We start from the raw sequence: 17,229 nt of genomic DNA, 5'->3' as shown, positions 1-17,229 counted from the left end.
ACTTCCTGCCCTTTGGGCAGGGGGCTGGACTCGATGATCTCCCGAGGTCCCTTCCAGCCCTAATGTCTATGAAATCTATGAAATCCACAGTAAACATTTTGGTGTCCACATGTAGGTCCCTATTAGGCCACAGGAAACTAATAAACTCTGCAGCAGGATAGTACTTGTCAATATAAGTACTATCCTGCTGCAGAGGTTTTTCATACTCAGCAATGCACATGTAGACACTGACGTGGTTGGCTGGCACATGAGAGTGCTTCAGTATGTGTGCTGCCTGCCATCTAGCCCCACACTCAAACACCCTTATGCCCCAGCTAGCCTCTCCAAAGCACAATAAGCTGTGTTGGACCAGTCCCAGACTGGCAGGCTGAACCCCCTATATCCTTGCTAGCCAGAGCTGCTCCAACCTGGCTCAATGCTCTGAAGTTCTGGGAGCACATGTAAGTGTACCATCCAGAAGTAATAAACACTGATGCAATATACACTGAAGTGTACTGTGTTGCATTAATATGCACATAATAATTGTTTCACGTTCATATACACATGCTGATTTTGTCCAATATCTTCATTAATAAACTGGAAGATGGGATGGAATGTACTCTAAGTAAGCTTGTGAATGACACTAAGCTGAGGAGTGTAGTAGATACTCTGGAGAGCTGGGCTAGGATTCAGAGTGGCCTGGACAAAATGGAGGATTAGGCCAGCAGCAGCTCTAGAAAAAAAGATGTTGGAGGTTACAGTGGACAGTCACCTGGATATGAGTGAACAATTTGCCCTTGTTGCCAAGAAGGCTAACAGCATACTGGGCCGCATTAGTAGGAGGGAAGTAATTATTCCACCTATTCTGCAATGGTGAGGCCACATATACAGTACTGTGTCCAGTTTTGGGCCCCACACTACAGAAAACATGTGGGTAAGTAGGAAAGCATTCAGTAGAGGGCGAAAAAATGGTTGGAGGCTGGAGCACATGACTTCTGATGAGGCTGAGGCAACTGGGCTTAGTCTGTAGAAGAGAAGATTGAGGGGGAATTTAATCGCAGTTTTTAGCTATGTGAAGGGTGGCTCCAAAGAGGATGGAGCTAGACTGTTCACTTTGGTGGCAGACGACAGAACAAAAGCAATGGTCTCAAGTTGCAGCAAGTGAGGTTTATGTTGGAGATTAGGAAAAAATCTTTCTCCCTAGGAGAGTGGTGAAACACTAGAACAGGTTACCTAAAGAGGTGGTAGTGATATCTCCATCCTTGGAGGCTTGGAAGGCCTGGATTGACAAGTCCTGTTTGGAATTATCTAGTTGGGGATGGTCCTGCTTTGAGTAGGAAATTGGATTAGATGACTTCCCTTACAACCTTAATTTTCGATGATTCTATGTAGATGCTCCCACTATAGGCAAGGGTTGTGTGATTTAAACTGCTACAATGAATGCATGTCTGTCTGCCTGCATCTTTAAAACTTTAATATGTATGGTATATCTTTATATATAAAATGAAGTGTATGTCTGTATGTTCCCAACACTTATAACTTGAGAATGGTTGGTCCTATCTACTCTAAACACTTCAAAATCACTGAATACCATTCAAGGAAATTATAGGTGGCTTATTTTTCACTTGACAATTTTAGGGCTTCCGTTGACTAGGATTCCTTTGCTGCTCAGGTACACTGGTACCACTCCATTCAGAATTCAGTTAAATTATCCTTATTATATGTTTACTTATAACTGAAGAATCGATGGGCCTATCTACTCTAAATTTTCTAAAATCACTGAATACCACCCGAAGAAAATTATAGGCAGGTTATTTTTCACTTGACCCTTTTTGGCATTTCCAGTGACTATTTAAGGGAACAATACTTTCACCTGGACAGTTATATGTGGCTTTCTCCAGAGTTGGTAGTCAAAGAGGGCTTTATATACTGATGCCAACAGGAAACACCACAAACATTGTTTAAAAAGAAGTTCTACAATAAAGATAATTCATTTGGATGTTATTTGAAATGTCACTATGTTGAATATTAAATATATTGAACTATGTTTCTTAAAAATAAATAATATTTTAACCTAAATATGTTGTACTAAGTCCTTAGAAAATAAACAAACACTGCAATTACAAAAATAACGATGAACAGGTCCTTCCACTAGTCATTCCATAAAAATATGTATGTATTCATGCCTGTATTACAAGGTTCAAGATTTTCTTCTATTTCCTTTAAAGCTCAAGGCTATTTAAATATCTACCTTACACATATATGCTTAACTTGTTAAAAATGACTGCATAGTAAGTATTTAAAATCTTGCATTCATGGAATAATTCCTTAGACATCCGTAGCAAATGAATATCTCATTAATTTTCTTAATTCAACATTATGTAACAGATCAGATCATAATTGGAACTTTTACTGTTTGTTTCAAGAATATGCCTGTTAAATAAATTTAGCACATGAACTGCAGCATATGCCAAGACTTTACATATGGTGAAACTTTAAGCAAATACTTACTAGAATAATAATTCACAAAGGAGTTAAATGTCCTGGTTATACATTTATTTTTTTTCCTTTGCCCAAACCATTAAAAAGTTCTGCAATCTTTTTTTTTTCACAAGGGCATGTCACTTTGCTAATGGATTTAACACCACCATTTGGTCTAATTTCCTGATGTCTGCTCCAATCAGAGTACAAACCACTACACAGGGAAAATGCACGGATGTTAGCCTCCTTCATTTTGGGGCCCTCAAGGAGACAATCTGTTATTTCTTTCCCTTTGAAAGACCACGTTCAGTGATGGGTAAAAAAACAGAGAGATTGAGGAATGAGACTAAATTCTGGTGTGCAGCGGGACCTTCCCCTGGAGCAGAGCAGAGTCCAGAGCCGCTGAGATAAATGCAGTTTCCATCACAAACCACAGAAACACACATTAACTTTCCCACTCTCCTGTGTTTATATAAAACATTTTCTTTATTTACTTTATACTTTTGAGCATTTTCTCTAGTTCACTTTCTTTGACCTCTAATTTGACTTTTCTGATATGCAGAGTTTCTGCCCCTTCTTCATTAATCTGATTTGTGGCTGCTCTCTGGTAAATATTTCTTTGAATGTTGCATCTTTGTACCAGGTAAATGCTGAGTTTACTGTCTTTATTCCCTTGGGATAGAGTCTTCCCTTAAGACTGGATATCCCACATAGCAAATAACCTTAGGGAAAAGTAATCAAAGCTCCCCAGCCTTGTAAGCTTCACCTTTACATTTTATACTCTCCCTTTCATAGCAAGCACTTTGATTTGTTATTTTGAGTGAGGTTTGCATGCCAGAAAACTCTAATGGTCCATCTAGTCTGTTAACTTTTGATATTGCCAACACTAGAATTTTTTTTAAAGGCCCATAACAAACCCAATTGTGGCAAAACAGACAACTGGGAGAATATTTTTCCTGACCTTAGCTGATGATCATTGTATGGCCTAAAGCCTGATTAATAGCCTGTATCCTGGTTTTTAGAGATGGTTTGTCTGTAAATGTTGTCATGTATGTGTTGAAGTCTTCAAAATGATTTGTCTCAGTAATCTCCTCTGGCTAAGAGTTCTACAATTGTATGCTGTTCATAAAAATAACTTATTTTAAATGTATTTCCTTTTACCTTTATTAAACAACTACTTTTTTTTAATTATGGGAGATAGCAAATAGGAATACTATTATCATATAAGTGAAGAAAGTAGTAAGATTAATTAGTCACAAATACAACTTGTTGAGACTTTGCAGATGAAACATGCTTTCACTGAAAAATATTGATTTGTCAAAACCATGTTTTTCCCCAGAGAAACACATGTACCAGTTTTGATAATGATGGAATTTCTGGCTAAAAGGATTGATCAATGTTCTGACCAACTGCAGAACAACAAACAGTCCGGCAGCGCATGAACCCAAAAGTCGGGTTCTTCCCTGCTCTGTCTGATTTGTCTTCCATAGTCTGGGTGAATGCACTAATCATCAGTCAATTGATTATTTGAAGGAGGAACACTCCCAGTGAAGAAATGTACTTTTAAAATAATAATTGTATATTAATTGGAGAAGAGGCTTGGAATTTGGTCTTCCACATCACAGTTGAACACCTTACCATTGGCCATTGGCTGTTTTGTGATTGGTGAGATTTCATGTTCATTCTTGGGGGGGGTTTTCACATCTGGAAAACTTTCACAGGATGAGAAATCCATTTCCTGCTAATCTCTGGTAATAAGATCCACTTTTTTTGTATTGCTGCAACCTTTCATACATGCTTTCTAACATTATGAGTGTACACTGAATTTGGTTTTTCCCTTCCTGTTCTGCCTCATTGCACTAAGTTTTAAAAGCAGCTAGCTGGCTTTCTCTATTCATTTTTTTTATGATTTCTAATATTCAGATAGATTTTTAACACATTTGGCTTGAATGATGTACTCATTCCTTTGGTTTTCATTCTCCATGATCACTTGAGTTTGGCTGGTATTAACATTTCTTAGAAGCAAAATTTTGAGTTACATCTATGAGTATACACAGATACCGAATATTGATGGTAGAAATGTTGTCTCACTCATACAGCTTGAATTATCTAACCAATCACAGTTAACTCACAGCACAAACAGTGAATCTTCGATGGAAATTCATGACCATAAGGAATGTATTATTTTTAATTGTCAAAATATTTGAATAAGGAATAATTCTGAAGGGACTGTGAGCTTTTCATGAGGAAAAGGAAAACAAGCTAAATCCAGAGAATTCATTCAACTCTGGTATTCATTTTCTGTTCTAAATACAGTTGATGTGTTTTAGCAATTCCTGGTTTTAGCTTTCAATTTATTTTATAAAAGTGCATTATTTGCAATGCCAAAAAGCCCACTATTTTTAAATAAAAAGGCAAAAGCAGTGCTGCATCAATTTCCATATATTAAAACAACATCAGAGCCTACCTTGACATACAATCCATGAATAGATGTACATTTACATACGTACATTTTATTCAAAGAAATTCTCACTGTTTCCACTGGGTAAGATCATAGAGATAATATTAATCAAGGAAATGTGCAAGAAAATAGCGCCTGAATGTGTTATCTTTAATTAACTGCCCAGGCTTTGAAAGAACTTTAATAGTGTTATGAAAATATATCTGATATTAATTACTGGTTCGTAGTGATGGTAGTGCCTCAGAATTGTGCTTTATTATTGAAGTCATATGTAAGTGAGACTTGCTTTGATTAGATAGAACCATTTAGATATTCTGGTCTGTGTTCCCCCTTAATCTAAAAAGAAGATAAAAGTGTATGTCATTACAGAAGCCTCCCATCCTGTACCAAAACTGGCTATTTTTCCTTAGTTAAAAAATGCAGTTCTTGGTAACAATATATGGAAATTATTTCAGACGTGACATGTTCCAAATGATACGAACACTAACCCACTGACCCTAAATCATACAGCCCTCCTTCCCTACTCTCGCCCCACCAAAAAAAAGGAAGAGGTATTTACATAGTTTATCCTTATTTGACCTATGAGAAATAGATCAGGTAACTTATGTAAGGCCATGCAGTAAGTGGTAAAACCAATATTAAAAGTCAGTACTGCTTGACTCCCATCCCCATTCTGAGTCTTCTAGACCATGCTGTACTGCTGAAACAATATTGCTTTGTTTTCAAAAGTATTTACTGGGTGAAAATATAAGTACATGGATGATTTTAGTGTGGAGCAGATTGCAACGGGGTAGGAAATACACCATTAAGCCTTTTGCTTCTTAGTTGCTAATTCAAGTTGGTCTAAGGTATCTGCTTGTAAAAATTATTACCAGCTAAATGATCTTTTGTGGCCTATTTAAAATGGGATGATTTCTCACTATTTTCTTATACAATAGTTCAGACATCATAAAAATTTCCTGGAAACCTCAGAAAAGACACTAGGGAAAAGTTGGAAGTGATCCTTCTAAGTCAATGTCAAGGCATAGGAGGGCTGATGCTACCATTTTAGGCTGCCCATGCTGTACTTCTGGAGAGATTAGGCTGTGAGTAGGGAATGAAAGAGGCTGTCTGTCTTAGAATAGCAACATTAAGGCTGAGAGGGGATATGATTGTTCTTTATAAACACTTCCTGGGGAGTAAACCCCAAGGAGGAAGATGAACTGTTTCAGCTAAGGGAGGATTCTGGCACACAGAAAAAAAAAAATGGTAAATTAACCATGAATACATTTAGGCTGGAACTGAGAAGACAGTGTCTAACCATTAGAAGAGTGATGTTCTGGGACAACCTGCCAGCAGGACTGTATGCAAACAACCTGGGTAGATTAATACATTTAGAAACTAGCCTATGAGAGCAGGAACTTGGATGCAGAACTACAGGGTCCTTTCCTGTTCTGTGTTTATATTCAGTGGGTAAACAGAGAATGTCATGGTCTTTTTGGCTGTCAAAACCTCCATATCATTCACATACATTTAATTCATGCTTGCAAGGCCTTTTTAGCAATATTTATCTTTGCCTCAGTATCTCTCTAGCTGGGAACAGTGTTGGCTTTTCTCTCATTCAGAGCTGACGTCGAGTTACCTGCATTTGTCCTCTGAGAAGAAGCTTTACAGACAGGAAGTTCAGCTGTCAACTAATCTTATATTTTGTCTCCTGCTGGCATTTTTTAAAATAATCATAGACCTTACTTTACAAGAACATATCAACAGATAACATCTACCTCTCTTGTGAACTAAAAAGGGATAATGCATTTCTTATATTTTAGCACTCCTTGATCATTATAAATTTGCTCAGCATTCAGAAATGGTTCATGTCAGTGGATAAAAACAAAATTCAGCCTTTGTTCTGCTAATAAATTATTTGCTATAAGTATTGGTGAGTGTCCACTCTCACTGTTGGTAAGTCCCTGCTTATGTCATGTGACTGGTCAATTCTGCTCCATGACTGGGTGACTCCAAAATGAATACCCTCCCCACAGATGCCAGTGAAAACATTTCTATTGCAAACAAACAAATATTTTACACACTTATTTACATATTTGTATGTGTCTTCATGCTGCTTTCTTATACCATTAACTTTTTTGGGAGGTGGGGGGAATAACATGTACAAAGATTTGTACAAAAATACAAAATAGATCACAAATAGCAGATGGTTTCACTGAAAGAAATTGTGATTTTTTTATTCTGCATTTGCTCAAAACTAGCATTAACCTACTGTCACTAGCTCTTTATGCAATTGTTAATTAATCTCTTTTATTGTACTTGAGACACATTTTAAATTTTGTCTATTGATTTCCTCCTCTTTGTAATTAGATGTGGAGATTGGAATAGCTTTTCTATTACAGTGCAGCTTTTTTGTAATTAAGTTTGAAATTTGGATCTAGAGATCCACAAGTTTTCAAAGAGCAATAAAAATACGAGTGGAAAGAAAATGGTTTAATATCAATACTCCTGTGAAACCAAGAAAAAGAGTCCCTTTTAACAGATGGCTATCTTTTCATATGCCTATAAAGGCGAGAAATTAGATTAGAGATGTACATGTGAGCAGTATCTGCATATTTATGCTTTATAGACAAGCAGCGAACCCTTCATAAAAAGGTCTTCCCTTCCCTGCTGCTCAGCTTTGTCTTCAGGGAGTAGATCATTTGCTTTGATTACCTCTTCCTGTTTTTATAGAGAGGTCAAAAGCCAAAGGATATTGCTTGGCTCAGAGAAGATGGTAGAAGTGATACTGGGAATGTTTTGGTTTTTTTTTTTTGGAAGTATAATGCTTTTAAGTGAACCCTCACACACTTACACACTGAGACACACACATCCATATCTAGCAATTTGTAATTTCATTCATCACAATTGTCTATCCATGATCCTTTTATTTCTAACCTGCACATGAATAACATTCATTGCCTTTTTTTATAGGGAATCTACTCCCACTCTTCCCCTTATCTTTTAACAAAAAAGTCAAATAATTATGAGAAAGTTACAACACATTGGAAGTCCTGCAAGCAACATTTGAACTTGAAGCCTTGTCATTTGAGGAGACATTTTTTAAAATGTTCAACAGACATAATTAAGGCCAGATTTTCAGCTACCCTCTAGGCATCTAAATATAAGCCAGATTTTCAAAAATGTTCTGTGCCCAACAATTTGCTTGTGACAATTATAGTCAGTTTTGAGAAAGTCTGGAGACAGATCATCAGCAGGTATAAACTCCTCTAGCTCCAATGGACCTATTGGTAGCTATGCTAATAACTGGAGAGAAAGCTAATCAAAGCGTTATCTAGGAATGCATACAGCCTTTTGCCACACCTGCTCTATGTTCGTGCTGTTCACCAGTTCTGGTATCCGTGCATGGAACCCAGTGTGAGTAAGATTTAAGACAGCGATGACAGTAATGTAAGGAGACAATCATTACATAGGTTGACTTATGAAATACAACAATGAATTCTTATGCACGCCTAGGAGAACATATGCAGATTCTTAGCATCAGCCAGTGAAAGTGCCAGTATGACTTTAGTTCATTTCTGCTTTATTTTTAGCATTAGATATTACTTTACAGCTGATTGTATGTTATACAAATATCCAGGAACATAAATCTGTCAAATTTCACTCACCTAAACAAGCAAACAAAATTCTGTGCCTGAGGGAAAGTTCCAGGAGGATAGGGCTAAGAAGACAGAGAAGGTTTTGCTTTGGATTTCTTTTTCAAATGTAGATCAGAAGTGAACTATGCATGATTATAATCTCGTGGATGTTTGAGAAACATACTAATAATAACTGTTTCCAATTCAGAGAGCAAAGGTGTTTGCATACTGCTACAAGTAACAAAGCCTTGCATTCTCAATGGCAATCATAATAGAAATGCGTAAGATCACATGAGCAAAGAAAAAATTTCTGTCCCAACCCAAAGATGAGCCTTCAAACATCTAGCAAGACAAAATACAGAGAACTTGGCTCCTAAATGCAGGGGGAGCGAGAGCATACCTCCCTGCTCAGCTGGAGCAGGCAGCTTGGGTTAAGGATAGCCCACCCACCCTGCAAGTTGGGGTTTGCAGGAAAGGTGAAAAATATCCTGGGATGTTGGGGGACTGTGAATTAACTTGAATCTGGAGGGGATATGGGACAGAAGTTCAATAAACTAATTTAACCAAAATTGGTCAAGTATGATACTGCATCCATTCGGGTTTATCTTAAACCAGTTTTGGACATTTTGAAAATAGTTTATGTGCACTGGATTTCTACTGCGTTACAGATTTTAACTAGTTTCTGATCACTTATACCAGTTTATGTGTAATTTCTGTTCCTAGCCCCAAATCATGTGTTGTTCAGTAACTAGAGGATGTCAGGCTCCAAGGCTGTATATCCCATCACTTTTAACCAAACCTTAATTCATACCAAAAAGAAAAAGGAACAAAAAAAGAAACCTAACTTGTTCCTGCTGTGTAACAAGCTGCATAGTATATTTTAAAATATTGTTTGCATGTAAGGTTCTTTCATGGTACATCACAAAGAGCAAGAAATAAAAGACATAATGAAGTGCATTTTCTTTCACACAAAATGCCAACAAAAGCATCATAATACAACATAAAAAAACAAAAAAGGTGTTTGATCTGTGTGATCAATCAGTCTTTTTAGTATAAGGAATTATCTATATGTGTATATCTATCTAATGTATTTAAAAGGCACCTATCTTTTTGGTATCTAAGGCTCAAGCAAAATGAAGAAAAGGTAAGAATACAGAGCAAGTGGTCCTTTAACTCTCTGTAACTAACTATGTGTAATTTAAATTTCCTGTAACAATTAAATCAGCAAGGATAAAATAGGGCTGGAGTTTGTTTTTACATTGGTAACTTTCCATCCCTCACATTCCACAAAATGTTTGAAACTCAACTGCTTAGTAACTGAAGAGATTATCCCAAAATAATGGTTTGGAATTACACCAACTCTTGTATCATAGGCCATTAATGCAACTATATCTAAAGCAAAAACCAGAAACAGTAAGAAATGGAAAGAATGCAGTGACCGAAGAGGGAAGGGGGGAAACCTGTACTGTACTTTACTGTAGTTTTGGTCTGTTTTTCTCTCTAGGGCCTTCCTCCATCTTACACTGTCAGCTAGTTGGCATGTAGTTTTCTCTGAAGATACCGCACATAAGGCATACGTGCTGGTGTGCATACATGACACATTGGCTAAGCATTTGACAGTGTGGTGATGCTTTTAATAATGTCACTATTTATTATCCATTTTTCAGGAGTTCACTGGCTACTCAGAAGGGTTTATCACCCTTCATTTCTTCTCTTCTCATGCAATATCTTCTGCCCTTTAAAATTTTCCATATAAGGAGGAATAACTTTAAGGTATTCTACAAGGAATTCATTGAATGATTTAATAGTGAATGTAGAAATTACTACCACTGCCTATTGGTGAATGAATAGAATAGATCAGTATCCTTGAAACTTTGTATCCAATCAAGTAAAGATAAAGGAAAGAAGAAAAAAATATTATTATTCTATTGTTTATTTTAAACATATAAACTTAAAATAGTTGTAAATATGAAGCTTTATATCAGGGATATATTATTTATTCTTTGGGTTTTGGACTTCAGGGTGAATGAAGAGGTACCTGGATAACAACATGATAGGTAAGGTTGAGAACTATATTAATAGAAAAGAATACAGTAGACTAAAGACCTTGACTATGCACAGGGTGATAGCAAATTAGGGATGGGAAGAATGTTCCAATCCTTAATTTGACTCCTGCACAAAAGACTGGACTGGTTGAATCTGGACTGGTTAAAGGTAAAAGGTACCATATCCAGGCAACTTCTAACACCCTTCCTTGTATCGTGTAGCGATAATTACCTAACCCCTGAATAAGCAATGAAAGCCAATAAACATGGCTGCATACCAACGTGATTTTGGAACTAAGCCCAAGATTTTGAAACATGGAAGCCTAGTGTTAGGTGTGTAAGTATAGATTCAACTGCCTACCTGTGAATACTAGGTTTTGAAACTCTTGGTTTAAGTTCTTCATAAAGGACTAATCTCAAGGCTTAATGAGTAAATATTAAAAGTACTGACACGGCAAGATTTCTGTAGCCTTTTTCCTAAATTCAGAACTTGTACCTACTAAATTCAGAAAGCAGAGACTGGAACTTGATATATACAGAACAAAGAATGTTAAGTTGATGTACTACGCAAGTTGGCATAGCAAACTAAAAACCCATTAGTGGAAACATGTTGTTCATTTGCATTTGAAACACTGTTCTCAAACATCTCTCTAGCTCACCACAAACCAACACCAAATTAAAACCATGCATGAATCAAAAAAAAAGGGAAATTAGCCTTGGTAGTCTGGAAGCCAATAAGCAGCAGCAAGAGAAGTAAGTTTTTTTGGTTTTGTTGTAAATGTACAATGAGCACTAATGTGTGGTTCACTTCATTAGACATAGCTCTATTCTTGGTAATGATGAATTTTCCTGACAAATACATACTTGATCAGATCAGATCAAGGACATAAGCTCTTTTGGACAGAGGCTTGTATGGAATTGTAACAGCATGTGTGCACTGACCCCAGGTTGAAAGAATGTTTCATTTCAATAGTTTGAAGTGGAAACTGATAGTCTCTGTTGTTTTCATAGCTTGAGCAATGCAGTCAGAAGTAGTTTTTTTATTTGGTTTTCTTTCAAAAGAACTTGAGAGACCACATTGCTTTACGAGGGATAAAATGTAGAGTAAAACATACAACACAAATTTATTTTTTGTAGTCATTTTTACACAAAATGCTTGACAGGTTTAAATAATAATGCTATAGGTCTCAGATTCTTGGACCTATAGTTGGTTTTACCCCAGTTACTTTCAACATTCATTCTGAGATGCAGGGATTTGATGTAGCAGGCTCCAAGAGGGAAACTGATGGACATACAACACAAACTTCAGTTTTTCTTTACCCCCAAAGTGTACAGTGTTAGATAGGAAGAGCCAGGGCCAGAGTGACTGAAGGTTGTGGTAAATCACATGAAATGGAAATCACTAATTCACATGGACAGCGATGATTGCCTGCCTGAATTCACCATCCAGCACAAGGTGGCAAAGGCCTGAAGCAAGGCAGCAGCCCTAGACTTCAGGAAGGTGGACTTCAATGAGCTAAGGAGAATAGCTGGGGAGGTGCTGAGGTCCCAGAGGGGAGGGGAGTCAGGTGTCCAAGAAGAGTGGTCGTTCCTTAAGGAGACGATCCTCCAAGGGCACAAAAGCCCCCATGGCTCACCAAAAGCATCTGGGAACATCTAGCTAAAAGGGAGGCATACACCCAATGGAAGGGAGGGGCCATCACCAGGGAGGACTATACTGTGGTTGCTTGGGGCTGCAGAGGGGCCAAGGCAGAGATGGAATGGAGACTTGCTACCTGGATCAAGGACAACAAGAAGTCATTTTTTAAATATATAGGGAGCAAAAAGAAGGTACCAGGTAACGTGGGGCCACTGCAAGATACACTAGGAAATCTGGTCATCACACCAAACGACAAAGCTAATTTCTTTTCCTCCATTTTCCTGATTGGGCCACCCTCAGTTGCAACTGGCACCATACCTAGAGGTTGGGGAACTCCCCTCTTGTCAGCACAGAGGCAGAAAAGGATCTTGGAATCTGTTGTTTTCATAGCTTGAGCAACGCAGTCTTGGGCTGGCAGTGTGGGGATGCAGTCAGGAAGGCCAACTGCACCTTGTCATGCATCCACAGATGCATCTCGAGCAGGTTCAAGAAGGTGATCCTCCCCCTCCATGCTGCACTGGTCAGGCCGCAGTTGAAGTACTGCATCCAGTTCTCGGCACCACACTTCAGGAGGACTGTGGACACCATGAAAAGGGTCCAGAGGAGGGCCACTCACATGATCAGGGGGCAGCAGGGCAGGCCCTATGAGGAAAGGCTATAGTACCTGAACTGGTTCAGCCTCCACAAGGGAAGGCTGAGGGGGCATCTAGTGGTCTGTTATAAACTAGTCAGAGGGGACCAGCAGGCATTGGGGGAATCCCTGTTCCCCCGAATACTACCAGGAGTGACTAGAAATAATAGTCACAAGCTGGCAGAGGGTAGATTCAGACTAGACATCAGGAGGTGCTACTTCACTTTCAGGGCAGCTAGGATCTGGAGCCAATTTCCAAGCAAAGTGGTGCTGGCTTCTACCTTGGGGGTCTCTAAGAGGAGGCTAGACAAACACCTTGCTGGGGTCGTTTGACCCCAGTACTTTTTCCTGCCATGGCATGGGGTTGGACTTGATGATCTGCTCAGGTCCTTTCCAACCCTACCAACTATGAAACAACTATGAAACTATGGAATAATAGAGAAAGGAACTATAATGGTTAGGAACAGAAGTTACACATAAACCAGTTTAAGTGCTCAGAAACTAGTTTAAAACAGTAACTGAGCATATATTCAGTTCACATAAATCAGTTTCAGAATGGCTAAAACTATTTTAAGATAAATTGAATTGAATGTAGTATCAGACTTAACTGATTTGGGTCAAACTAGTTTATGCAACTTCTGTCCCATACCCTTTCCTTGTTGAAGTTAAATCAGAGTCCCCTAGCACCCCAGCATGCTTTTCTTCCCTGGGCTAGGCTGGGCTGGGCTGGGCTGGGCTGGGCTGGGCTGTCTGCTCCAGAGAGCAGATCTGGCCCTACCCCTCTCCTCCCTAGCCAGAACACTCAGGTCTGGCTGGCTGAGAAAGAGGTGGAGACTAGACACAGCAGCATCTGCCTGGCTTTCCCCTGCCTCACCCTGCCCTTGTTGCTCACTACTCAAGCCTTCTTTCCCTCTCCCACATCACGGACCCCAGACATACAGACCCTAGTCAACATCTGGTCATGGTCATGCCATCTCCATGCTAGCTAAAGCAGAGAGGTGTCTGTGTACGTTTGTCTCCAATTTCATTGGGACAAAGACAGACAGAACAGTGTCCACTTAATGCTTTTTGGAGCTAATCAATGGGTCAGCTGGTAGTGTCCTTCCTTGGAAAAAGCTATTTAAGAAGAGCTTGAACTAGTGAGAGAGGCTTTTATTTTCTTGATGGGCTGGTAAACTTTGTGTTATCAGCTCCCTGCTGGCTTGCTTGTCTATCAGTTTGCTTGTCTGACATTATGAAGAAATAGGGAGCGGGAGATTGAAAAACTCAGTGTCATCTTCAGATGTATGTAGTCCACATAAGCAGTCTTGATTCCCCACCCTCTTCCCTCACAGTGCTAGCTGGGGGCCATAGGCCGGGATTTGCTTGAGCAGTGACCACCTACCACTTCAGCAGCAAGCCAGGAAAAGTCTGGCAAGGGCTGCTTCCCCCTCCCCCTCCAGGCACACCTCAGCTGGGTAATGTGCAGGCAGGGTTGGGGTTTAAACCCCTCCCTAATCAGATCATCCTGCCGGGGCCTGGCCATGCCGCCTGCTCAGCTCTGTACCGTAGAAAGGAAGGGAGAGCTCACTCTTGCATCTCCCAGAGTATGCCTGCATTTCTTGATTCAAAAGTGAATGTCTATCCACTTGCAAATTAGTTCAAGCTCTACAGGTTAGACTAACCTGCAAAGATCGAATCAATTCAGGCTTGGGCTTTTTGAATGTCTCTCCCTAGCTAATGTGTCAAAAGTAGATATAAAGTAAATGAAATAGAACATTTAAAATAAAGGAGAAAATGTGTTTTGTAATTTTATAGATGGAGACTGAATTATTTCATAAAGCACATATAAGTCAGCACAGTTAGAGGATTTTCATGCACTACAAGCACTCTGGTCAATATGCGTTTGCTCAGGTTTCTTGTTCCAGTTCACACGTAGCTTAAAGCATTGATTTAGCACTTGTGTTATCATAGAAACTTGCATGCTAGCATTCATAACAACATGAACTATTTGTAATAAATAGTGCATTCATTTTTTCTGCTCACTTGGCATCTTCATGAACAACTTGTTTTTGTTCTTCATAGTTAATACTCAAAGCATTGATGCTAACAAATTCTACTCTATGGGTTCTTTTTGGAATACTGAATGTGTGTGATTATTTGATGTATGTGATTCATGATTCAGCCTATGCATCAGCCACCTAAGTCATACACATTGTTTCCATGGGCACCAGATCCAAATTGACTTTGCAGAATCTTCTATTTAGGTGGTGCAATGCCTAAGATTTAGGTGTCTTGTCACAGTACAGTAATGCAAAGGTGTGGATAGGCATTCATTTCTAGATCTTCCCAGAAATTTGCAGTGCTAGAAATCTTCATAAAAGAGCAAGTGTAACAGGCATTCCAGCCTGCAGGTACCCTCTCTTCCCTGCTTCCCTCACCTTCCCCAGGCCAGGCTACCCCAGTCTTGGGAAAGCTTGGGAAGTAGCAGCTGCTCATCTCCTCCCAGTCCCCAGGAGGGGTTAAATGTTGGAGAAGCATACAGATGTTTGTTTCTGCACAAGAAATTCACATGAGAGCTTCCTGGTTAAAAGAGAAAGATCTTTCTCCTGTCTCTGGCATGTTTTCTGCAGGAGAAATTGCATGAACTCCTGTATGCTCCCAGTTTCTAGCAACTGAGTGGTATTTCTCCCACTAGAAATGTAAAGCCTGTCCATAATCTAAATCAACATGGTTAAGCTCCTAGGTCATCTATACACATGCTCCAGGGTGGAGGGGGGTATGGTGTAATTAGAGCCACTCTTCGAGCTTTTCTAATTAAAGACCCCCAGCATTATGTGCATTCAGCATCCCATGCTTCAAAATGGTGGTCAGCTTTAGTTAAAGCACCCCTGTCGCCATTTTGAAATGCAGAGGTGCTGAATACACGTGATGTGCAGGCTGCTGGAACATGCTAATTAACATGCTGCAGCAGATTCAATTAATCGAGTCTGCTCCGATGTGTGCTAATTAGTACGTATCAGAGTAGGGCTCCATCATGTATACAGGTGCCCCTAGGCTTCGCTTACCTAGGTGGAGTTCTAGGTGCCTCCAGACCACCTTTGGAACCTAGGTTTCAGACTCTGGGCTGTAAGGGAGGTACCACACAATTTCGAGATCCAGACCACTCAGTGAGTAAACAAGACATTTACCTGATCCAGGATGCCTAACTGGGAGCAACATTATCTCTGTATAAAGCAGAGAACATCTCAAACACAGGGAGAAGAATTTTTTTCAGTAAGCAAGTATTGAAAGCACTTTTGCAGGAAGTCACTTATGTGAGGTCTAGGCCCATTTTACATCTGGGATTCAAACATCTGTTTACCTTTTTCCCACTAGAGTGCCACATCCACCACAGTATAGCGTAGGCTGGGTGAGAGAGACCCTGCGCACCCATGTCTTTCCTTTTGAAACTGGTGCACTATGCAGCCAAGAGTATAAGATTCATGGGGGAAGGTAAGGAAGGACTAATTATGGGTTTTGTGTCCTCCTTCCAGAGCTATTTTGTTTCTGAACCAGCCACTGTCTAATGTAAAATGCATAAAGGTCTAAGAAGTCAGCCCACTCCTGCTTCAACTGAAGAAGGCATTGTCCATAGACAGGAGAGGCTCAGTTCTCATCCCTGCTGCTTATATAATTTGTGCATTTTATACTTAAGATTTATTAATTTTAAAAAAAACCCAGAAATAATCCTGGCAGAAGGGGCAAGGATCTAAGTTATTGCACCTTGCAGGGGAGTGGTAACCATTTATCTCTGGACTGGCACTGCCTTTTACTTGCTTTCTTGGTATATGACTTTTGCATTCTTGGCTGTTCCATAAGCCAATTTGAAGAGGAAGGGTGGAGGACTTTGCCATCTAGCTTTACCAATAGTCTTATAGCTATGACATTCCTGGAAGATGAAAAATATAGGGACTTTCAAGATCAGAAGTATGCAGCAGCCAATTGCTCTTACCCTGAGGATTTGGGGCAATAGGTGGGTGATAGCAGTGGCACTACCCTCCTTCCTTTGGCTTTCTTTGAATTAACCTCCATGTGCACTATTGACCTCAGTCACTAGGCATTTTCTGACCTCACTTGAGGAACTAGGAATTTAGGTGAAATTTAAGCAACTGTAGTTTAGCTTAGGTGGGCATTTGGAACCAGGGCAGCCAATCTGGTACACTTGAGTATGTACAGGAGCTCAAATTTATGTTTGATTTAGATTGTTTTTTTTCAGGTTTCCTGTAAGGTCAATTTGGACCAGGCAAATGGTTCTATAAATAGGTGCAGTTAGGTGAAAGAAAAGGCAGGAAGAAAGAAATTAAATTTGCAATTCATGGGGAATGTTTACAGTAGGAAAACTGTTAAATACT

Source organism: Crocodylus porosus, unplaced genomic scaffold (assembly GCF_001723895.1).
Source record: "Crocodylus porosus isolate Cpor-Errol unplaced genomic scaffold, CroPor_comp1, whole genome shotgun sequence".
NCBI classification, from domain to species: domain Eukaryota; kingdom Metazoa; phylum Chordata; order Crocodylia; family Crocodylidae; genus Crocodylus; species Crocodylus porosus.
Note: the sequence above shows the minus strand (reverse complement) of the source record.